The sequence below is a fragment of the Stigmatopora argus genome, chromosome 10, assembly GCF_051989625.1.
Source record: "Stigmatopora argus isolate UIUO_Sarg chromosome 10, RoL_Sarg_1.0, whole genome shotgun sequence".
Classification (NCBI taxonomy): domain Eukaryota; kingdom Metazoa; phylum Chordata; class Actinopteri; order Syngnathiformes; family Syngnathidae; genus Stigmatopora; species Stigmatopora argus.
Window position 1 is genome coordinate 2,230,098 of NC_135396.1, and position 16,446 is coordinate 2,246,543.

Below are 16,446 nucleotides of genomic sequence, written 5' to 3' on the forward strand. Positions count from 1 at the left end.
AAAAAAGGAGGGAGAGGCGAGAGGAAGAAGAAGATGGTCCTGATGATTTTGCTTGCCTCTTTTTCTCGCTCTTTAGTGGGATGCGGGATGCGCAGCGCGACCACCAAATGCGTGCTTTGGTGACGTGGACCCCCCGCGACGTGAAGGTGATGCTGAGCCAACATGCAACTCTTCTTCCCGGATGATGCGCACCGACTCTTGCCGTTCTCGGAGATTCACTTTTGGACGGGAAGGAGAAACAGGCGCAGTTTCTTGGGCTTATTTGACGTGCTCGTCGTCTCTCGAGGAGGAACAGTTGGCTTTGATTTGGAGAGGAGGAAAAAATAGAACAAGCTGACTTAAGCGGAGGGGAAAGAAGAGGCAGGTAAGATACTTTTTGTTTTGATTTATTGATGTGGAATTTTTAGGGTCTGATGTGAAGGTGAAGGCAGTTGAATTGAAATGCTTAACTTAATCTTTGTCACTCTTGCTGGAGCCTAATTATTGCGGGGATTTTCATTACGGTTGGTGCCCTCTTGTGGACAATTACTTGCCTGCAGTCAGGGGAAGGCTCATAGGGAAAATTGTATGCTTTTTTTGTGGCTCATCATGCAATTTTTAAATAGCTGTTCAGTAGGGCAACTGTTGTTGGATAAAGTAGCAATGATAAACCTAAAAATAAATGAAAATATATGTTGTAATGTGGCTTAAAGAGAAATAGGAAATGATGGCAATTCCATGGTTTATACTGCATATCAATCCTATTTCTTATTTGTGGTATGTAAGGCTAAAAAAATGTATAGTTGCCATTTTTATTATAAATATGAGCTGTTAGGATTCTTATTGCTCATGTGGATATGTATGCCAGGGGTGTCCAGAATTTTTTTCCCCATCTATGGGCTGCTTAAAAAACAAATTAATGCATGCGAGGGCCTATTTGAAATCCCTTCACTTGTATTTGTTAAATGCACGAGTCGAATAAAATGCATTTTGGACGTCTATTGACGTCAATTGCAGTTAGACATGATCACTCAATCCCAGCATTCCAAATTCAAGTGGTTTTAATGTCTACAACTGTCAATGCAAGATGCTGTATATTAGTTAGTATATTCATTTACACTATTGAATGCAAGTTTTCTCCATTTGCTTGAACATGGCTCAATTCAAGTTTCTTATGCGGGCCACTGTCCCTATTTTTCTCATCATTTGCTGGGCAATGGGCCGCAGTTTGGACACCCCTGACATATACCCTGTGATGGATTTCAGGGGGGCTTGGGTCTACCAGCTGTGACAGGTTCTAGTTCCAAACCAGCCTCAAGCAGGCTTAGCAGTATTGAAACTATAATTGAAGAATAATCTCCAATGGGCGTCTTGCCTTCTTCTTTTTCTACATGTGATTTATATATGCAACAAAGCCTTTATGGGATGTAGTATTCATGCTGCACTGTTTTGTCTGCCCAAAGCTCATACATTTATCACTCGGCTTGCGTGTAAAGCAGGAAAAACGTGTGAATGCTGCCTAATTGCGACTCCAGGCTGGAGGATGTTGACAAATAGAAACCTACACGGTCATTATAGTCTTTCAAAAAACTAATGTTTGTATTATTTGAAAGGCTTTTGAATCAGGATAGAATTCTTAGTGTGAATCCTAGCTAGAGGTTGTCAATTCCATGATGGCGGCGAAGGGTTTGACGCCGTTTTTCCGCTTTCTACGACCACTACGCCACGTCCTAATTATGACATCGTTTTTTTTTTGTACGATTAAGAAGCTGCAAGTTAACACCGTGACAGACTTTCACTTTTTCAAAGATCAAGCCTGCGAGTTCTAATTTTGCACGGGCCATTATTTCGTCCAATGACACACGAGCTCACGCTAACTAATGATAGTTACTATTTGCATATTTTTAGTAAGTACAAAGCTGTGTTTTTGGAGATTTGGTCAGTGAGATAAAAGCGATAAAGGTAATTATGCCATGGTGTTAATATGCAGCACATCGTGACACTTTGGTGGTGAGAAGGAAGAAGGCGACGTGGTTCGGTCAGGATAGTTAATTAGTTTAACGTGTCCAATTATACTTCAGCATGAACTCCTTTGGTTCATTATCATAAAGCTGTGATGTGATTAAGTCTCTATAATTGTATGGCAAGAAATGGGTGCTAAAAGTGCAAATACGTTGGGGTAATAGGTTTTTTAGTCATGTGATTAAAGTCATAGTAGATATTAATGACCATTTTGTAAGACATGAGGAAAATAAAGTCGAAATTACGGTACAATCGCCGGTTTGAGTGTGTACACTATCTTTCATTCTTGTTTAATAACAGTTGTGTAGGTTGTATTCCTGGTGGAACATGTTTTAAAATGAATTCTCACTTTTTTAATCTTTAGTATCCTGCCATAGGAACATAGTTGTGTAGTTTTTTTAAAATTATATTCAATGTATAAAGGGTAAGAGAGAATACCGTATTTTCACGACTATAAGGCGCACCCCATTATAAGGCGCACCTTCATTGAATGACACATTTGAATTTTTTTTCCATATGTAAAGCACACTGGATTATAAGAAGCCCTGTCTATTTTGGAGAAAATTTAAGACTTAAGTGAGCCTTATAGTTGTGAAAATACGGTAATTCACATTTGTTGACCATTTAATATCCAAATGACTCAAAAGTCAACAATGACAGACTTTTGGAGGTCAAAACATTCTTTTTTTGTCATAATTTGCAACTGTTTGTTGTTTTCAAAATGAAAACAATGGGCCTGTTAGGGTCCTAGGACTTTTGTAATGATGCTAATTATTATGATTATTCATCTATTACTCGTGTCAAAATGGCGGCCCGGGGGCCAAATCTGGCCCGCCGCATCATTTTGTGTGGCCCGGGAAAGTAAATGATGAGTGCCGACTTTCTATTTTAGGATCAAATTAAAATGAAGAGTATAGATGTATATTACATTTCCTGATTTTCCCCATTTTAAATCAATAATTGTCATTTTTTAATCAAAATTTCCTGTGTTTTTAGTTGTAAAACTGAAATATATATAAAAAAAGCTAAAATAAACATTGTTTTAGATCTATAATTAACGGAATATTCGGGGCTTTTAATCCAGTTCTTTTAATCCATTTATATTAAAAAAAATCTAAATATTATATCTAAAATGGTCCGGCCCACGTGAAATCAAGTTGACGTTAAAGTGGCCCGCGAACCGCGAGTCTGACACCCTTGGTCTATTACTTTGGCTAATTTGTTTTTAGAATGGAAAGATGTCGTGCGTTATGTCATATGTCCGTTAGAAGCATTGATTTGCAATACTGATCTTCCATTGGCTTTATTTAATTTAATTTTTTTTTAGGTTATGCTGACAAGTTTTCCTTGGGTGTAGCTTATGTTTCTCGTCGAGTGTTTTTCATCAGCGTTTTTCGTACCCGCACTCGCCGATGGATGCAAATTCAAACACTGCTTTGAAATGTTTGTCGTGCTGAATGTTGTGCTTTTATTTGGACTAAAGATAAAAAAGAGTTGGAGGAAAAGGGGCGAGGCGAGGCTGTGAAGGGGGGTGCTCATTATGGCTCACTTCAAATCCCTTGTGGTGCCGAATGAGATGAGTTGGACATACCTGAGGGAAGCTGGGAAGGGATTTCCCCTTGAGAGGGCTTTGTTCAGCTTCTTAACGTGTGAAATTCTGATGAGTGAACACCAGATTGTTGCCTCATTGGATGGTGCACTTTAATTTTAACACAATTTCCAAGAGGAAACCAGCGTTTTGTTTACCTGCACTTTGCTTTTTCAGTCATTATACAGAACTGTCATAATTTTCTGTTTTGTTGCTGGGCAGATTTTAGATCAGGGGGTGTTTCAACTTTTTTTCTAGTCATGTGATTAAAGTCATAGTAAATATTCTTGACCATTTTGTAAGACATGAGGAAAATAAAGTCGGAATGACGGTGCAATCGCCGGTTTAAGAGTGTGTACACTATCTTTCATTCTTTTTTAATAACAGTTGCGTAGGTTGAATTCCTGGTGGAACATGGTTTAAAATGAATTCTAACTTTTTTAATCTTTAGTATCCTGCCATAGGAACATAGCTGTGTAGTTTTTTTTAAATTATATTCAATGTATAAAGGGTAAGAGAGAATACCGTATTTTCACGACTATAAGGCGCACCGCATTATAAGGCGCACCGTCATTGAATGACATATTTTAATTTTTTTCCATATGTAAAGCACACTGGATTATAAGGTGCCCTATCTATTTTGGAGAACATTTAAGACTTTTAAGAGCGCCTTATAGTCGTGAAAATACGGTAATTCACATTTGTTGACCATTTAATATCCAAATGAGTCAAAAGTCAACAATGACAGACTTTTGGGGGTCAAAACATTCTTTTTTGTCATCATTTTCTGTTTTGTTGCTGGGCAAATTTTTGATCCGGGAGTGTTTAAACTTTTTTTAGGGCTACCAGAATCAAAATAATTCCAAAATATAAAAAGATAGTGCAAAATATTACACTTGAGAACTTTTGGCAAACAATGAAAAATATCTGACCGCAAAAATTAAGAAATCACAGCCCATGTGATGAATTAAGCCATATTTTTAATAATACGTTCATGTAAAGCAACGTACTATAATTTAAGTTTCCTTCAATGATTGGAAATTATGGATATGCACTGTTTAACTCACTCTATTTAGTGTTAAAGCTGAGAAATGCGACAAAATGTAGACTGAATTTAAGCTTCGTTTGAGGGCCATATTCCATATTTTGCTGCGGGCCAATGAAAACTGTTTAGCGGGTCGCTGGTTTAAGTTTAGACGGTTTATTGGTCTTGTCTCACATTTTATTAAGTGCTAATATTATGGAATCCACTATTAGAAGTGAAATATTTATCTCAATATACTTCATAAAAACATAATCCCACGTGATGTAACATGACACTTGTTACCAGGAATAAAAAGTATGACATCACAGTACTGCTGAAATGTAAAAAAATAGTTAAATATAAAGTGAAAAAAAGGTGGAATAAATCAAAATGTCGTATTTCGTCGTTGAAAAACACAAATAGAAAAAAATAATGGCTTTCTTTCTATGGCTTTTGACTTTTTTAATTACCTTTTTCATTGTCTATGCCTTTTCTGTCTCGCAAATTGCCTTTGAAAGGATTGGTCTGTCAATCAAATGGTTTTGTCAGGGGCTTTCCAAGAAGTCAATAACTGCTTCTATTTAATTGTCTTGGTGACGGGGGTGCTTGGCTATGGCGACCCATCCGACCTATAAGCTTCGTCTCCAAGCAATTATGAAATGACCCCTCCCCCCGTATCGTTACAAATAAATAATCAATCAAAATCAGACCTAATTTACCGAATTGTTTCTAAACTCACATCACTTTCCTTCAGCTAAACACTAATTAATTAGTTATTAATTTATATTGTTTGCTTAATAGCAAGTTTTAGGTAGCAGAAACAACTTTTGTAGACAGTTATATATATATATATATATATATATATATATATATATATATATATATATATATATATATATATATATATATATATATATATATATATATATATATATATATATATATATATATATATATATATATATATATATATATATATATATATATATATTAATATCCAATCCGCCCATTTAGCCCACCCCACAATGTCATTGACGCGATCAGAGAAATGACAATCGGTGCTGTAAAAAGGTGAGCATACATACATTTATTAGGCTTCATAAAAGTTTTACGGTGTGGTCATTCATCCCTACCACAAAGTTGGTGGAGTCCCGCCTTAATGGAGCTCTACTGTTTTTCTCATTTATATTTATTAGGCAAATCAATAGCCCGTGGACGATTAAATGAAAAGTAGGACACGCCCTCCATTGCTGGCCAGTCAATCACAGGTGAATATTTTACTTCTTATAGTGGATTCCATAATATTAGCACTTAATACAATGTGAGCCAAGACTAATAAACCATCTAAACCTAAACCAGCGACCCGCTAAACAGTTTTCATTGGCCCGCAGCAAAATATGGAATATGGCCCTCAAATGAAGCTTAAATTCAATCTACATTTGGTCGCATTTAAATGGAGTGAGTTAAACAGTGTATCTACTAATTTCCAATAATTAAAGGAAACTTAAATTATATTACTTTGCGCTACATGAACGTAGTATTAAAAATATGGCTTAATTCATCATATTGGCTGTGATTTCTTGATTTTTGTGATTTTTCGTTGTTTGCCAAAATTTCTCAACAGTGTAATATTTTGCATTATCTTTTTATATTTTGGGATTATTTTGATTCTGCTAGCCCTAAAAAAAGATTAAACACCCCTGATCTAAAGTCTGCCTAGCAACAAAACAGAAAATAATATGATACAAATAAAACAACAAACATTTCTGCCTGTCGTGGAACCCAGCTAACCAAAATAAAGTTAGGTAAATGTTTTATAAAGTTAGGTAGTTGACCACAATGTTTTGTTGTTTTCTGCATACAGAATAAAAGGGAAAAAAAAGAAATATGCGAGAAAAAAAACATGTTTTTTCAGCCCTTTGGAGGCTTTTTTCTTATTGGCAGCATACATGATTAAAAAAAATCCCAAATATACAATCTCAGGTGTCATAAATACAGATTTATAGCATTTATGGTTCAACTAGTCGTGCGTTATCCATTTCCACTTGCTGTAAATTCAATTTTGGGGTCCCCCTGAGCGGAATTTAATGCAGCTGCTTTTCCTCGTGTGGGTTTTATGTGTGCTTGCTTGTGGTGGCAAAAAAACTGCAGGTGTCGAGATGTGGGAAAATACTGCAGTATTCTTGGTGTATACTTGGCTCATAATGCGAGGATTCGATTGTTAAGAGATGAGAAAAATTCTAATTCATCACGATACATATTTATCATTAGTATATGATGAAAACGGTTTGTTTTTTAGTTGTTAATGAATTAGTAGGCGTGACGAGAACATATCGTTTCCTTGTTATCGTTGAGATAATCACGCCTGTGTCACATTTACCAGAAATAATCAATGTTGGATGGATTAAAGGTCAAAGTAATGAAGCCAATGAGACTGCTGATGAGAGGTTTTTAATTCTCAAGGAATCTGCGATGGTTATATTTGCTAAAAGTGTCAAGTGTGTGGTAGGCAGTCACTTGAATAGATTGCAGAAGCTGTAAACGTGGACGAAATAGACATGTTTTAAAGTGGGTATTTGCACTTGAGGTTGCTTTGAAGGTTGTTATTAAAGATCAAGCAATGTAAAATGAGGTATGGAATGATGGAAGTGAAAGAGTCAAAGGAAGACTATTGAATATCATACAAGTGAGTTTGTTCATTTCACAGTGTGCTGCATTGAGGATGATGCAAGGAAAACGTGGTCTTGAAAGATTGGTATTGTTGTAGGTGCCGTGACATCACTCCTTCGTCTGATTGGCTCCAAGTCAGACCTGCAATTTCGGCCATTTCGATTTGATCAACTGCTTTATTTGTGATTTTGGCCCTTTGTGTACATTTTGGGCGGGCAGTTCAAATACATAGGGATTGGTATTTGTTTCAATGGGTGGAGTTAGAGTGTTTGGTGACGTCATTGGTCGGCACAGATGTTGAGATTCCCTCTCGAGTGGGAAATATTCACCTCTCGCCGTCCAAACCGGAAATGAAATGGACTTCCATCTGTGGCTAATTTAACTGTAATCCCTTGCTCAAATGAAGCAAGGCCTTATAAATATTCAAAGGTATTGTGACTCATGCCCGTGACTTTTCATTATCAATCCACACTTGGCTAATTAGTGTAGCATGGCGCTGGATTAGACATTGGCAAAAACAAATATTACCAATCAACAGAACGCAAGTAGTTCTTGTAATTTAGGTGGGCTTCTTTTGAAAGAAATGTTGCAAAATATACGTATTATATATATTTTATATTTTTATATAAAATATATTAAAAAAACATTGTTTTAGATCTATAAAAAACTGAATATTCACAGCTTTAATCCAGTTCTTTTAATCCATTTATTAAAAGAATCTAAATATTATATCTAAAAATATATTTAAAAAAGCTAAAATAAACATTGTTTTAGATCTATAAAAAACTGAATATTCAGGGATTTTAATCCAGTTATTTTAATCCATTTATAAAAAAATCTAAATATTATATCTAAAAATATATAAAAAAAACATTGTTTTAGATCTATAAAAAAACTGAATATTCAGGGCTTTAATCCAGTTCTTTTAATCAATTTATTAAAAAAATCTAAATATTATATCTAAAAATATATTTAAAAAAGCTAAAATAAACATTGTTTTAGATCTATAAAAAACGGAATATTCAGGGCTTTTAATCCATTTATAAAAAAAAACCTAAATACTATATCTAAAATGGTCCGGCCCACATAAAATCAAGTTGACGTTAAAACGGCCCGCAAACCAACCCGAGTCTGACACCCTTGATGTAAAGGCATGTGGATTCATTTCATTCTATGAGCAAGTTCAGTCAATAAAAGGGCATTTTCACAATATTTTGGACCGTTCCCCTAAAAAAAACAAAAAAAAAAGCGGAGCCTTTTGGTACTCTTTCCAATGTTGGGTGTCAAAACAATTGCTTAGCGTTCTAATGTCAGCCATTCTGTTTAGCTCGGTGGCCATATTCTCAAGGCACATTGTTAATACAAGGCAGGTCACCGCGGGTTTGTGTGACATTTACTCTGCGAGCTCCGCTGATTGTTTTCAGGTTAATTAGCATCAGACACTCTCGGAATTAAACCAAACGACCCAAGTCTCTTGCCGAACGGCGCTCTTCTATCCATCTGCTTCGTTTAGTCAACCACATCGCCAATCGCTCAAACATGGCGGTCTGTTACATCATATAGAATTCTGCATCCTTCCGAAAAGACCATAAGATGGAAATTAGCAGACCTGAGGTTTAACCTCCACCAGATGTGAGATTTACAGCCGGTTTGCCCTAATACTCGTTCCGCCATTTAAATGCTCGATCTATCATCGCGGCAGCCGGAAACGTGAGCAACCGACCACGTTCGTTGAATAACGGCAGTCGAGTAAATATAAAAAGCATTTGGATGACCCGAAGCGCGTCGCAGCCTTCATAAAAAGGCAATGCGTGCGACTAATACTTATCATGTCAAGTGTGCTAATGCAAGTGGAGTCATTCAGTCCAAGGTTACGCTAACAATGAGACTCACATGATGAAGTCCACGTCGGAATGACACTGGCTTCCCTTTTCATACACGGCATTAATCGGGGAAAAAAACATTCTTCAAGGTTGAATGCTTGCTTTAAAGGTAATTTGAACAGTTGACGGTAGGAAAAAAAAGACAATTTCGCCTATATTTATCATACTTGAAATAAGTACTTCATCTTATATGGCAAAATGAATAAAATATTGTGGGGAAAAACACAATGATTTGTCTTAATCACAGGTGTCAAAGTGGCGGTCCGGGGGCCAAATCTGGCCCGCCACATCATTTTGTGCGGCCCGGGAAAGTAAATCATGAGTGCTGACTTTCTGTTTTAGGATCAAATTAAAATGAAGAGTATCGATGTATATTAAATTTCCTCATTTTCCCCCTTTTAAATCAATCATTGTAATTTTTTAATCATTTTTTCTGTGTTTTTAGTTTTGTAAAATCTAAAAAAATATATAAAAAAGCTAAAATAAACATTGTTTTAGATCTGTACAAAAACTGAATATTCAGGGCCTTTAATCCATGTATAAAAAAAATCTAAATGTATTTATCTAAAATGGTCCGCCCACATGAAATCGAGTTGACGTTAAATCAGCCCACGAACCAACCCGAGTCTGACACCTTTTAGTCTTAATGGTCCATGAGAATGAATAAAAGTAATTAAAATAGTTGTGATTTATTTAGGAAAAATAGAAGTCAGCCATTGATTATAATAGCTGAAATTGGGTTTGATACATCGTCATAATTTAAGACGCTTATCCATAATCGAAGATTTTTTTTTAATCCACTATCGATCATAGTTAGCTAAGGCTTGATAATATTTTTTTGATTTTTATTTCCACCCCGATCTCCTTGAAAAATGAGGAGTCTGGCCCTTGTCGGTGTTAAACCAGTCTTAATATTCATTCTTCATTTTCCTTTACGCTTATCCTCACAAGGTTCGCCTAGCTTGGTGAATTATGGGCAGTAGGTAGGCGACACCCTGAATGGGTTGCCAGGTAATTCTTAAAACCTGCTGTTGAAATTCCTCATTTACAACTGGGACACAGTATATTTAATTCCTAAAACGGTGGAGGTTAACTCGCTCAAGGTTGCCATCTTGCAGTTGCCGTCATTTGCTCATGTCTGCCAATACCCTCTTCAAACATTCCCATTTTGGAGTCACCCCATGTATTGCTTTGTCACATTTCGCAAAGGTTAACCAGCTGTGGAATATCCCAACTTTTGCTGCCTCATTTCCCAGCGCAAAAAAACGCCATAGCCTCCATTAGGAGCCGCACACATGCTGTTCCCAAAAGCCCCGAGTGAACCTTCATCCATGAAAAGACGGATGACAAGACGGCAAAGCAATGAAACTCGCCGTATTTTTATACCAGATGTTCGCCTCTGCCTGTTGTTTGTATATTGGAGTTGCGTAATATCACCGGCAGTAGTGACTCTTATTTTTTTTTAAAGTAACTACTTTTTTTATTTTGGTCGTAAAAGCACACAGAATTCCCTTAGGAGGGTCTGATCTAACTGTCTAAGATGATCCATATCTAGTGGGCTCTTTGTCAGCAGTTCAGACAGTGATAAACAATGTGATGAATTTGTGGAAGGCAGGCTGCCATAGATAAAGCACCTGCATGGATAGATGCTGACCTACCTAAGAAGTTTATACTATATACGTAGGAATGGCGTTATTTGCATGAGTTGTCACTTTTTGTTTCATAGTGCGACCACGACAATTTTAAGACTGGAATTTTAGATCTTCTACCGCAGGGGTGTCAGACTCGGGTTGGTTCGCGGGCTGCTTTAACGTCAACTTGATTTCACCTGGGCCGGACCATTTTAGAGATAATATTTAGATTTTTTTAAATAACTGGATTAAAAGAACTGGATTAAAAGCCCTGAATATTCCGTTTTTTATAGATCTAAATTTTTTTTTGCTTTTTTTCTTAGTAAGGGAAAATCTCTTAATCATTATGTGCCATATAAAGTAGAAAACAATATTTTTTGTATATTTTTAGATTTTACAAAATGATTTATGAACTAAAAACAAAGAAAATATGGATTAAAAAAATAGCAATTATAAATTTAAAAGGATGAAAATCAGGAAATTTAATATACATCTATATATATCATTTTAATTTGATCCTAAAACAGAAAGTTGGCACTCATGATTTACTTGAATATTCAGTTTTTTATAGATCTAAAACAATGCTTTTTTTTTTAGCTTTTTTAATATATTTTTTAGATTTTACAAAATGATTTTTGAACTAAAAACACAGAAAAAATTGATAAAAAAATGACAATTATTGATTTAAAAGGGGGAAAATCAGGAAATTTAATATACATCTATACTCTTCATTTTAATTTGATCCTAAAACAGAAAGTCGGCACTCATGATTTATTTTCCCGGGCCACACAAAATGATGCAGCGGGCCAGATTTGGCCCCCGGGCCGCCACTTTGACACCTGTGCTCAATGGGAAAGTTGCTTAAAAGTTAGACGAGGACGGCCGCTTGAAAGTGAAAGTTCTACCGTGTAAATTGCAGCAAAACGCTATCTGAAGTCAAGGTAAATCACTCTATGCAGACACAAATCAAACAAACAATGGCGATGCCCCATGAATCTCATTAATTAAAAAAGAAATAAAAAAACGACCCTCTTGACGAGGCATTAAACTAAAGTGGTTCGACATTGAAAACTGGCAAAATGGTGAGACAAACACTGATAAAATTCATCTGCATTTGGGCATGTCATTTTATTTTTTTCATTTGATAACAAACATGTTTTGCTTAAAAACTCCGAAATTAACTTTAATGTAAACATAATTAAAATGCACGAGTTATTTGTTCATTCAAAAAATAGCAATTTATTTCATCCCTAGCCATTGCTATTCTTTGAAATTCCATTATAATTGATATGCAGTAAACAAAACAACTCTATTCCCACTAGAGATAACCCTTCTTTAAAATTCCCACCTCTAACTACTAACATTCTCTGTCTTGGTGCAAAATAAAAAAAGAATGCGAGAATGAAAAATTCAAGCTATAATTTTTTTACGATATTAAACATATTTGTTACCTTAAAAAATAGACAATTACGTGCTTTTAGGCTTAGACAGCCTTCGAATACCTAATGAACAGGGAATAAAATATATCTAAGTCATACTTGAGCAGTTTTGGAGAGGATTTAAAAAAATAATTCATTAGGAACCAAGAATAATAAAGTAATAAAAGTAAAATGCAGAACAAGAGGCTAAAAAGGCATCTTTTAACATGACAATTTTGCAAAATATGGTCATAGGAAAAAAATCTAAGCATATTTAAGTTATCGTTTGGCTGAGCTAGCCGCTATTATGTACGCTTTATAGTCCAGAAAATACGGCACATGTAAGTGACGAATCCGTAGGAGACTTTTTCTTAATAACCCTACTCTTCTTTATTATTACACATATCCTTTTACTCATAGTGACCCAGTTTCTTGCTGACTGTCATCGTTTTTAGTGGTTTAATACATATAAGTACTGAGCAATATAATGTCCCTGTTAATTTAATTCCATATAAGAGACCCCACACAACTTGGCAGGCTCGGTTTAGTTATTTTAGATATAATATTTAGATTTTTTTTATAAATGGATTAAAAGAACTGGATTAAAAGCCCTGTATATTCAGTTTTTTATAGATCTAAACCAATGTTTATTTTAGCTTTTTTTAAATATATTTTTAGATTGTACAAAATGATTTTTGAACTAAAAACACAGAAAAAAATGGATTAAAAAAATACAATTATTGATTTAAAAGGGGGAAAATCAGGAAATTTAATATACATCTATACTCTTCATTTTAATTTGATCCTAAAACAGAGAGTCGGCACTCATGATTTACTTTCCCGGGCCACACAAAATGATGCGGCGGGCCAGATTTGGCCCCCGGGCCGCCACTTTGACACATGTGAGTTAAGCAGTTTGTGAAAGGCCTTTTGATTGGCTGTCATCAACCAGGAAAGAGGGTGCTTGCTAATAAACAGATGGCCAAACAAACACAAATGTAATCATTTTCGAACCTTTATCTGGCATTTTCTTTCATTTTCGACTATTAGGGAGTCACTTTTCTCTTTGTTTGCCTTGTATTCAATATTTTTCAGGCATAAGCAATTTACCAGAGGTCCATATTTTTTTTTTGGGGGGGGGGGTTGTTGTTTGCGTCAGCCTAATACTTTGACCTCGTTTCAGGGCGGCGTCCTGTTCTTCCATCCGTCTTGAAAGTTGCGCTCAAAGGCGCAACCATGACGTTGCCTCCATTTGGCAGCCAAACCGTAGTCAGACCAGCATTTATGTCCACTGGCATGACTTTCAAAGAGGCCCTGCCTAACGCACTTATAGAGATGGCGGGGATGCGTAATTTCCCGTTGCGCTATGTTGACATAGATAAATAGTCTCCTTGTCGCAGTGTCACGCTCATTATGTTACAAGGGAGGTTAGCTTTGCACAACGCCAATCAATAACACATTAACGTAATAAAGGATTTGCAAGCGGGGAATTCAGACCTTGCTCCATTTTTTTGGGTGGGGGGCATGGCCATTGATTAACATCGAATTTTAACCATAACTTGAAATGCCACGATGTCATGTGACCGACTGGCTCGACGTTATTCTTCTGCTTTCATTGTTTTGGTGGAGAGGTAGCCATGTAATAACTTTTTTTTTTTTCAAATGATGCGTGGTACTTGTTGCCATGGCAACCCGTCTTTACCCTCCACTTTTGTCATTGCGCTGACGAGCCATTAAATGTAATGTAAGAATGGATCGATATGGCAAAAAGAGGCTAGCATACTTGTATGGTGTCACATATAAGATTCTTTGTGAAATACAGTAATAGCAAGTCAGTTGTAAGGGTGGAATAAATGGCCAATTTTAAAAATTGTTTGCCTGAAACACAGTTTTTCAAATGAGCTTTGCCACACATTCCATTCCTTTAAGCCAAGGATGTCAGACTCGGGTTGGTTCGCGGGCCGCTTTAACGTCAACACGGTTTCAAGTGGGCCGGACGATTTTAGATATAATATCTAGATTTTTTTATTTATAAATGGATTGAAAGAACTGGATTAAAAGCCCTGGATATTCAGGTTTTTATAGATCCAAAACAATGTTTATTTGAGCCTTTTTAAATATATTTTTAGACCCTACAAAATGATTTTGGAACTAAAAACACAGAAAAAATGGATTAAAAAATTACAATTGTTGATTTCAAAGGGGGAAAATCAGGAAAATTAATATAAATCCATACTCTTCATTTTAATTTGATCCTAAAACAGAAAGTCAGCACTCATGATTTACTTTCCCGGGCCACACAAAATGATGCGGCGGGCCAGATTCGGCCCCTGGGCCGCCACTTTGACACCTGTGCTTTAAGCTGAACACTTATAGTGGTTTTAGGGGCAGTATTTTCGGTTACATTCTTATTAAATAGAAAAAAACATAGCTTTTCCTTCTGACCTGGACCGCCAACAAAAACGGAGAAATGTATTAAATCTGACAGTCAGGCCGTATTTAAAAAAAAAAAAAAAAAAAAAAGAATGCTGATGTCCTGTGGTATTGAATGTATTCATGAGTTACGTAAGATAACTTTTAAGAGTTGTCATGCTTCAAGATGCAAACACAAATACAGATCCAAAATCTAAAGCTTAACAGACTGCTCTCTCCAGTCTACTTCTTTAAAAAAAAATCTTTAACTGAATTGGCTCAGGTTTGGACGAACTGTATAATTTTTGAATCATTCTTGGACACAGATGGTGTGCTGAATGTGTGAAATGTATCATACAAATGTTATTTTAAGAATGCATGATGGATTGGAACCCACCTCGTTTCTTTCTGTGCTTTTTTTTTAATAGCGGCATGTTTCAAGTCTTATTTCTAGTTGTACTGTAATTTCCAACCCATTTTTCAGGTCACTATATTGAATACAAATCATTTAAGCAGCATTTTTACATTCGGAACAAAAGAGAAAAGTGAATCACTAATAGTTGTGCCTTAAAAATAATGTCTGCATATGAATAAATGCCAGTTCATAAATGATGATCCTTCAATTAAGTTCCTGCAATAATATTTGTCATCGCTTAAAAAATGGACTGATGATGCTGTATTTTTTTAATGTAAACAATTGTAGCTATTGTTTGTGTTCGAATATTTGTGATATTTTTTCTTACTTCTACTTTTCAGCTTTTTGTCATTCCCAAAAATTTTCTTTGAAAAGTAATCCCTCAAATATCACGGTTAATGTAGACCAAACATGGCCGCAACAATTGAAAAATGGCAAAATAAGGTCACCCCTATTATAACTCGTGACCGGACGTTTCGTCGACGGACAGTTCGTCGACGGACACTTCATCCCCGGACGTTTTGTCGAACGGACGTTTCGTCGCTGGACAGTTTGTCGAACAGACATTTCGTCGCCGGACATTTCGTCGCTGTGTGCGGTCGATTGGTTGCCGGTCTTTTGGTCGACCGACGACCAAAAGACCGGCGACAAAACAAGGTAAAACAACACGGTCTCCGCATCAATAAAAGCCAACAATGGCCATAAGCAGTTTCACTGAGCCGACGTGTGAGTGTAGAAGAGTTTGTATGTACATGCGTTGTCTCTTTAAGAAGCGACGTCCGTCAGGGTCTTAACAAGTTCTCCAGCAAAAAACAATAAAAGTCCGGTAAATTTGGAGCTTTTCTTTAGCCTAATAATTAATAGGGCATTAAGTATGACTAAATAGTAATTCGCAGTTTGTATTTAGGGAATTTGAGCAACGATTTCAATGGTAATTATCAATAACCTTCCAGGCGACCAAAAGACCGGCGACCAATCGACCGTGTACCGACTGTACCTATCCACATATGCCTTTTGGCTCCTTTAATTGGCTACTAAAGGTCACGAGTCAATGCGGGTGGGCGAGCCTTAGTTGTGATTGACGTGGGGGAACAGTGAGTTGGAACGACACTATGCCTGGACACTTTTTAATCATGTGCTACAAGCCGTGGCGGATAAGAGATGTAAGGGCGATTATGGTTCAAGGAGAACATCCTTGCATTGTTGGCCTTGGGATTGTGTCTCTTCAACTGGATCCTGAACAGAAGCACATCCATATTCGCATGACTGGGCTTTGCTGGGTGTTGCAGACATTGGGAACATGGAGATTACAATTACTATAACTTGGATTGAATAGGCAAGGATTGTGTTTAATCTGTGGATTTGTTCAATTATGATGAGTGTGATGGATGACGGTGTATGGGC

General features: G+C 36.3%; 2 protein-coding genes across 2 annotated transcripts in view; both read left to right on the plus strand.

The window, feature by feature from the left end:
* arhgef12a (Rho guanine nucleotide exchange factor (GEF) 12a) overlaps positions 1–16,446 on the plus strand; it is a 73,241-nt gene that overhangs the window by 55,651 nt on the left and 1,144 nt on the right. The gene's annotated exons all lie outside the window — the stretch shown is intronic.
* Positions 1–16,446, plus strand: part of grik4 (glutamate receptor, ionotropic, kainate 4) — a 220,526-nt gene that overhangs the window by 1,151 nt on the left and 202,929 nt on the right. Inside the window, exon 2 of the mRNA XM_077610706.1 lies at positions 77–364. The gene's annotated coding sequence lies outside the window, so the exon portion shown is untranslated. The remainder of the gene's footprint in view (positions 1–76; positions 365–16,446) is intronic.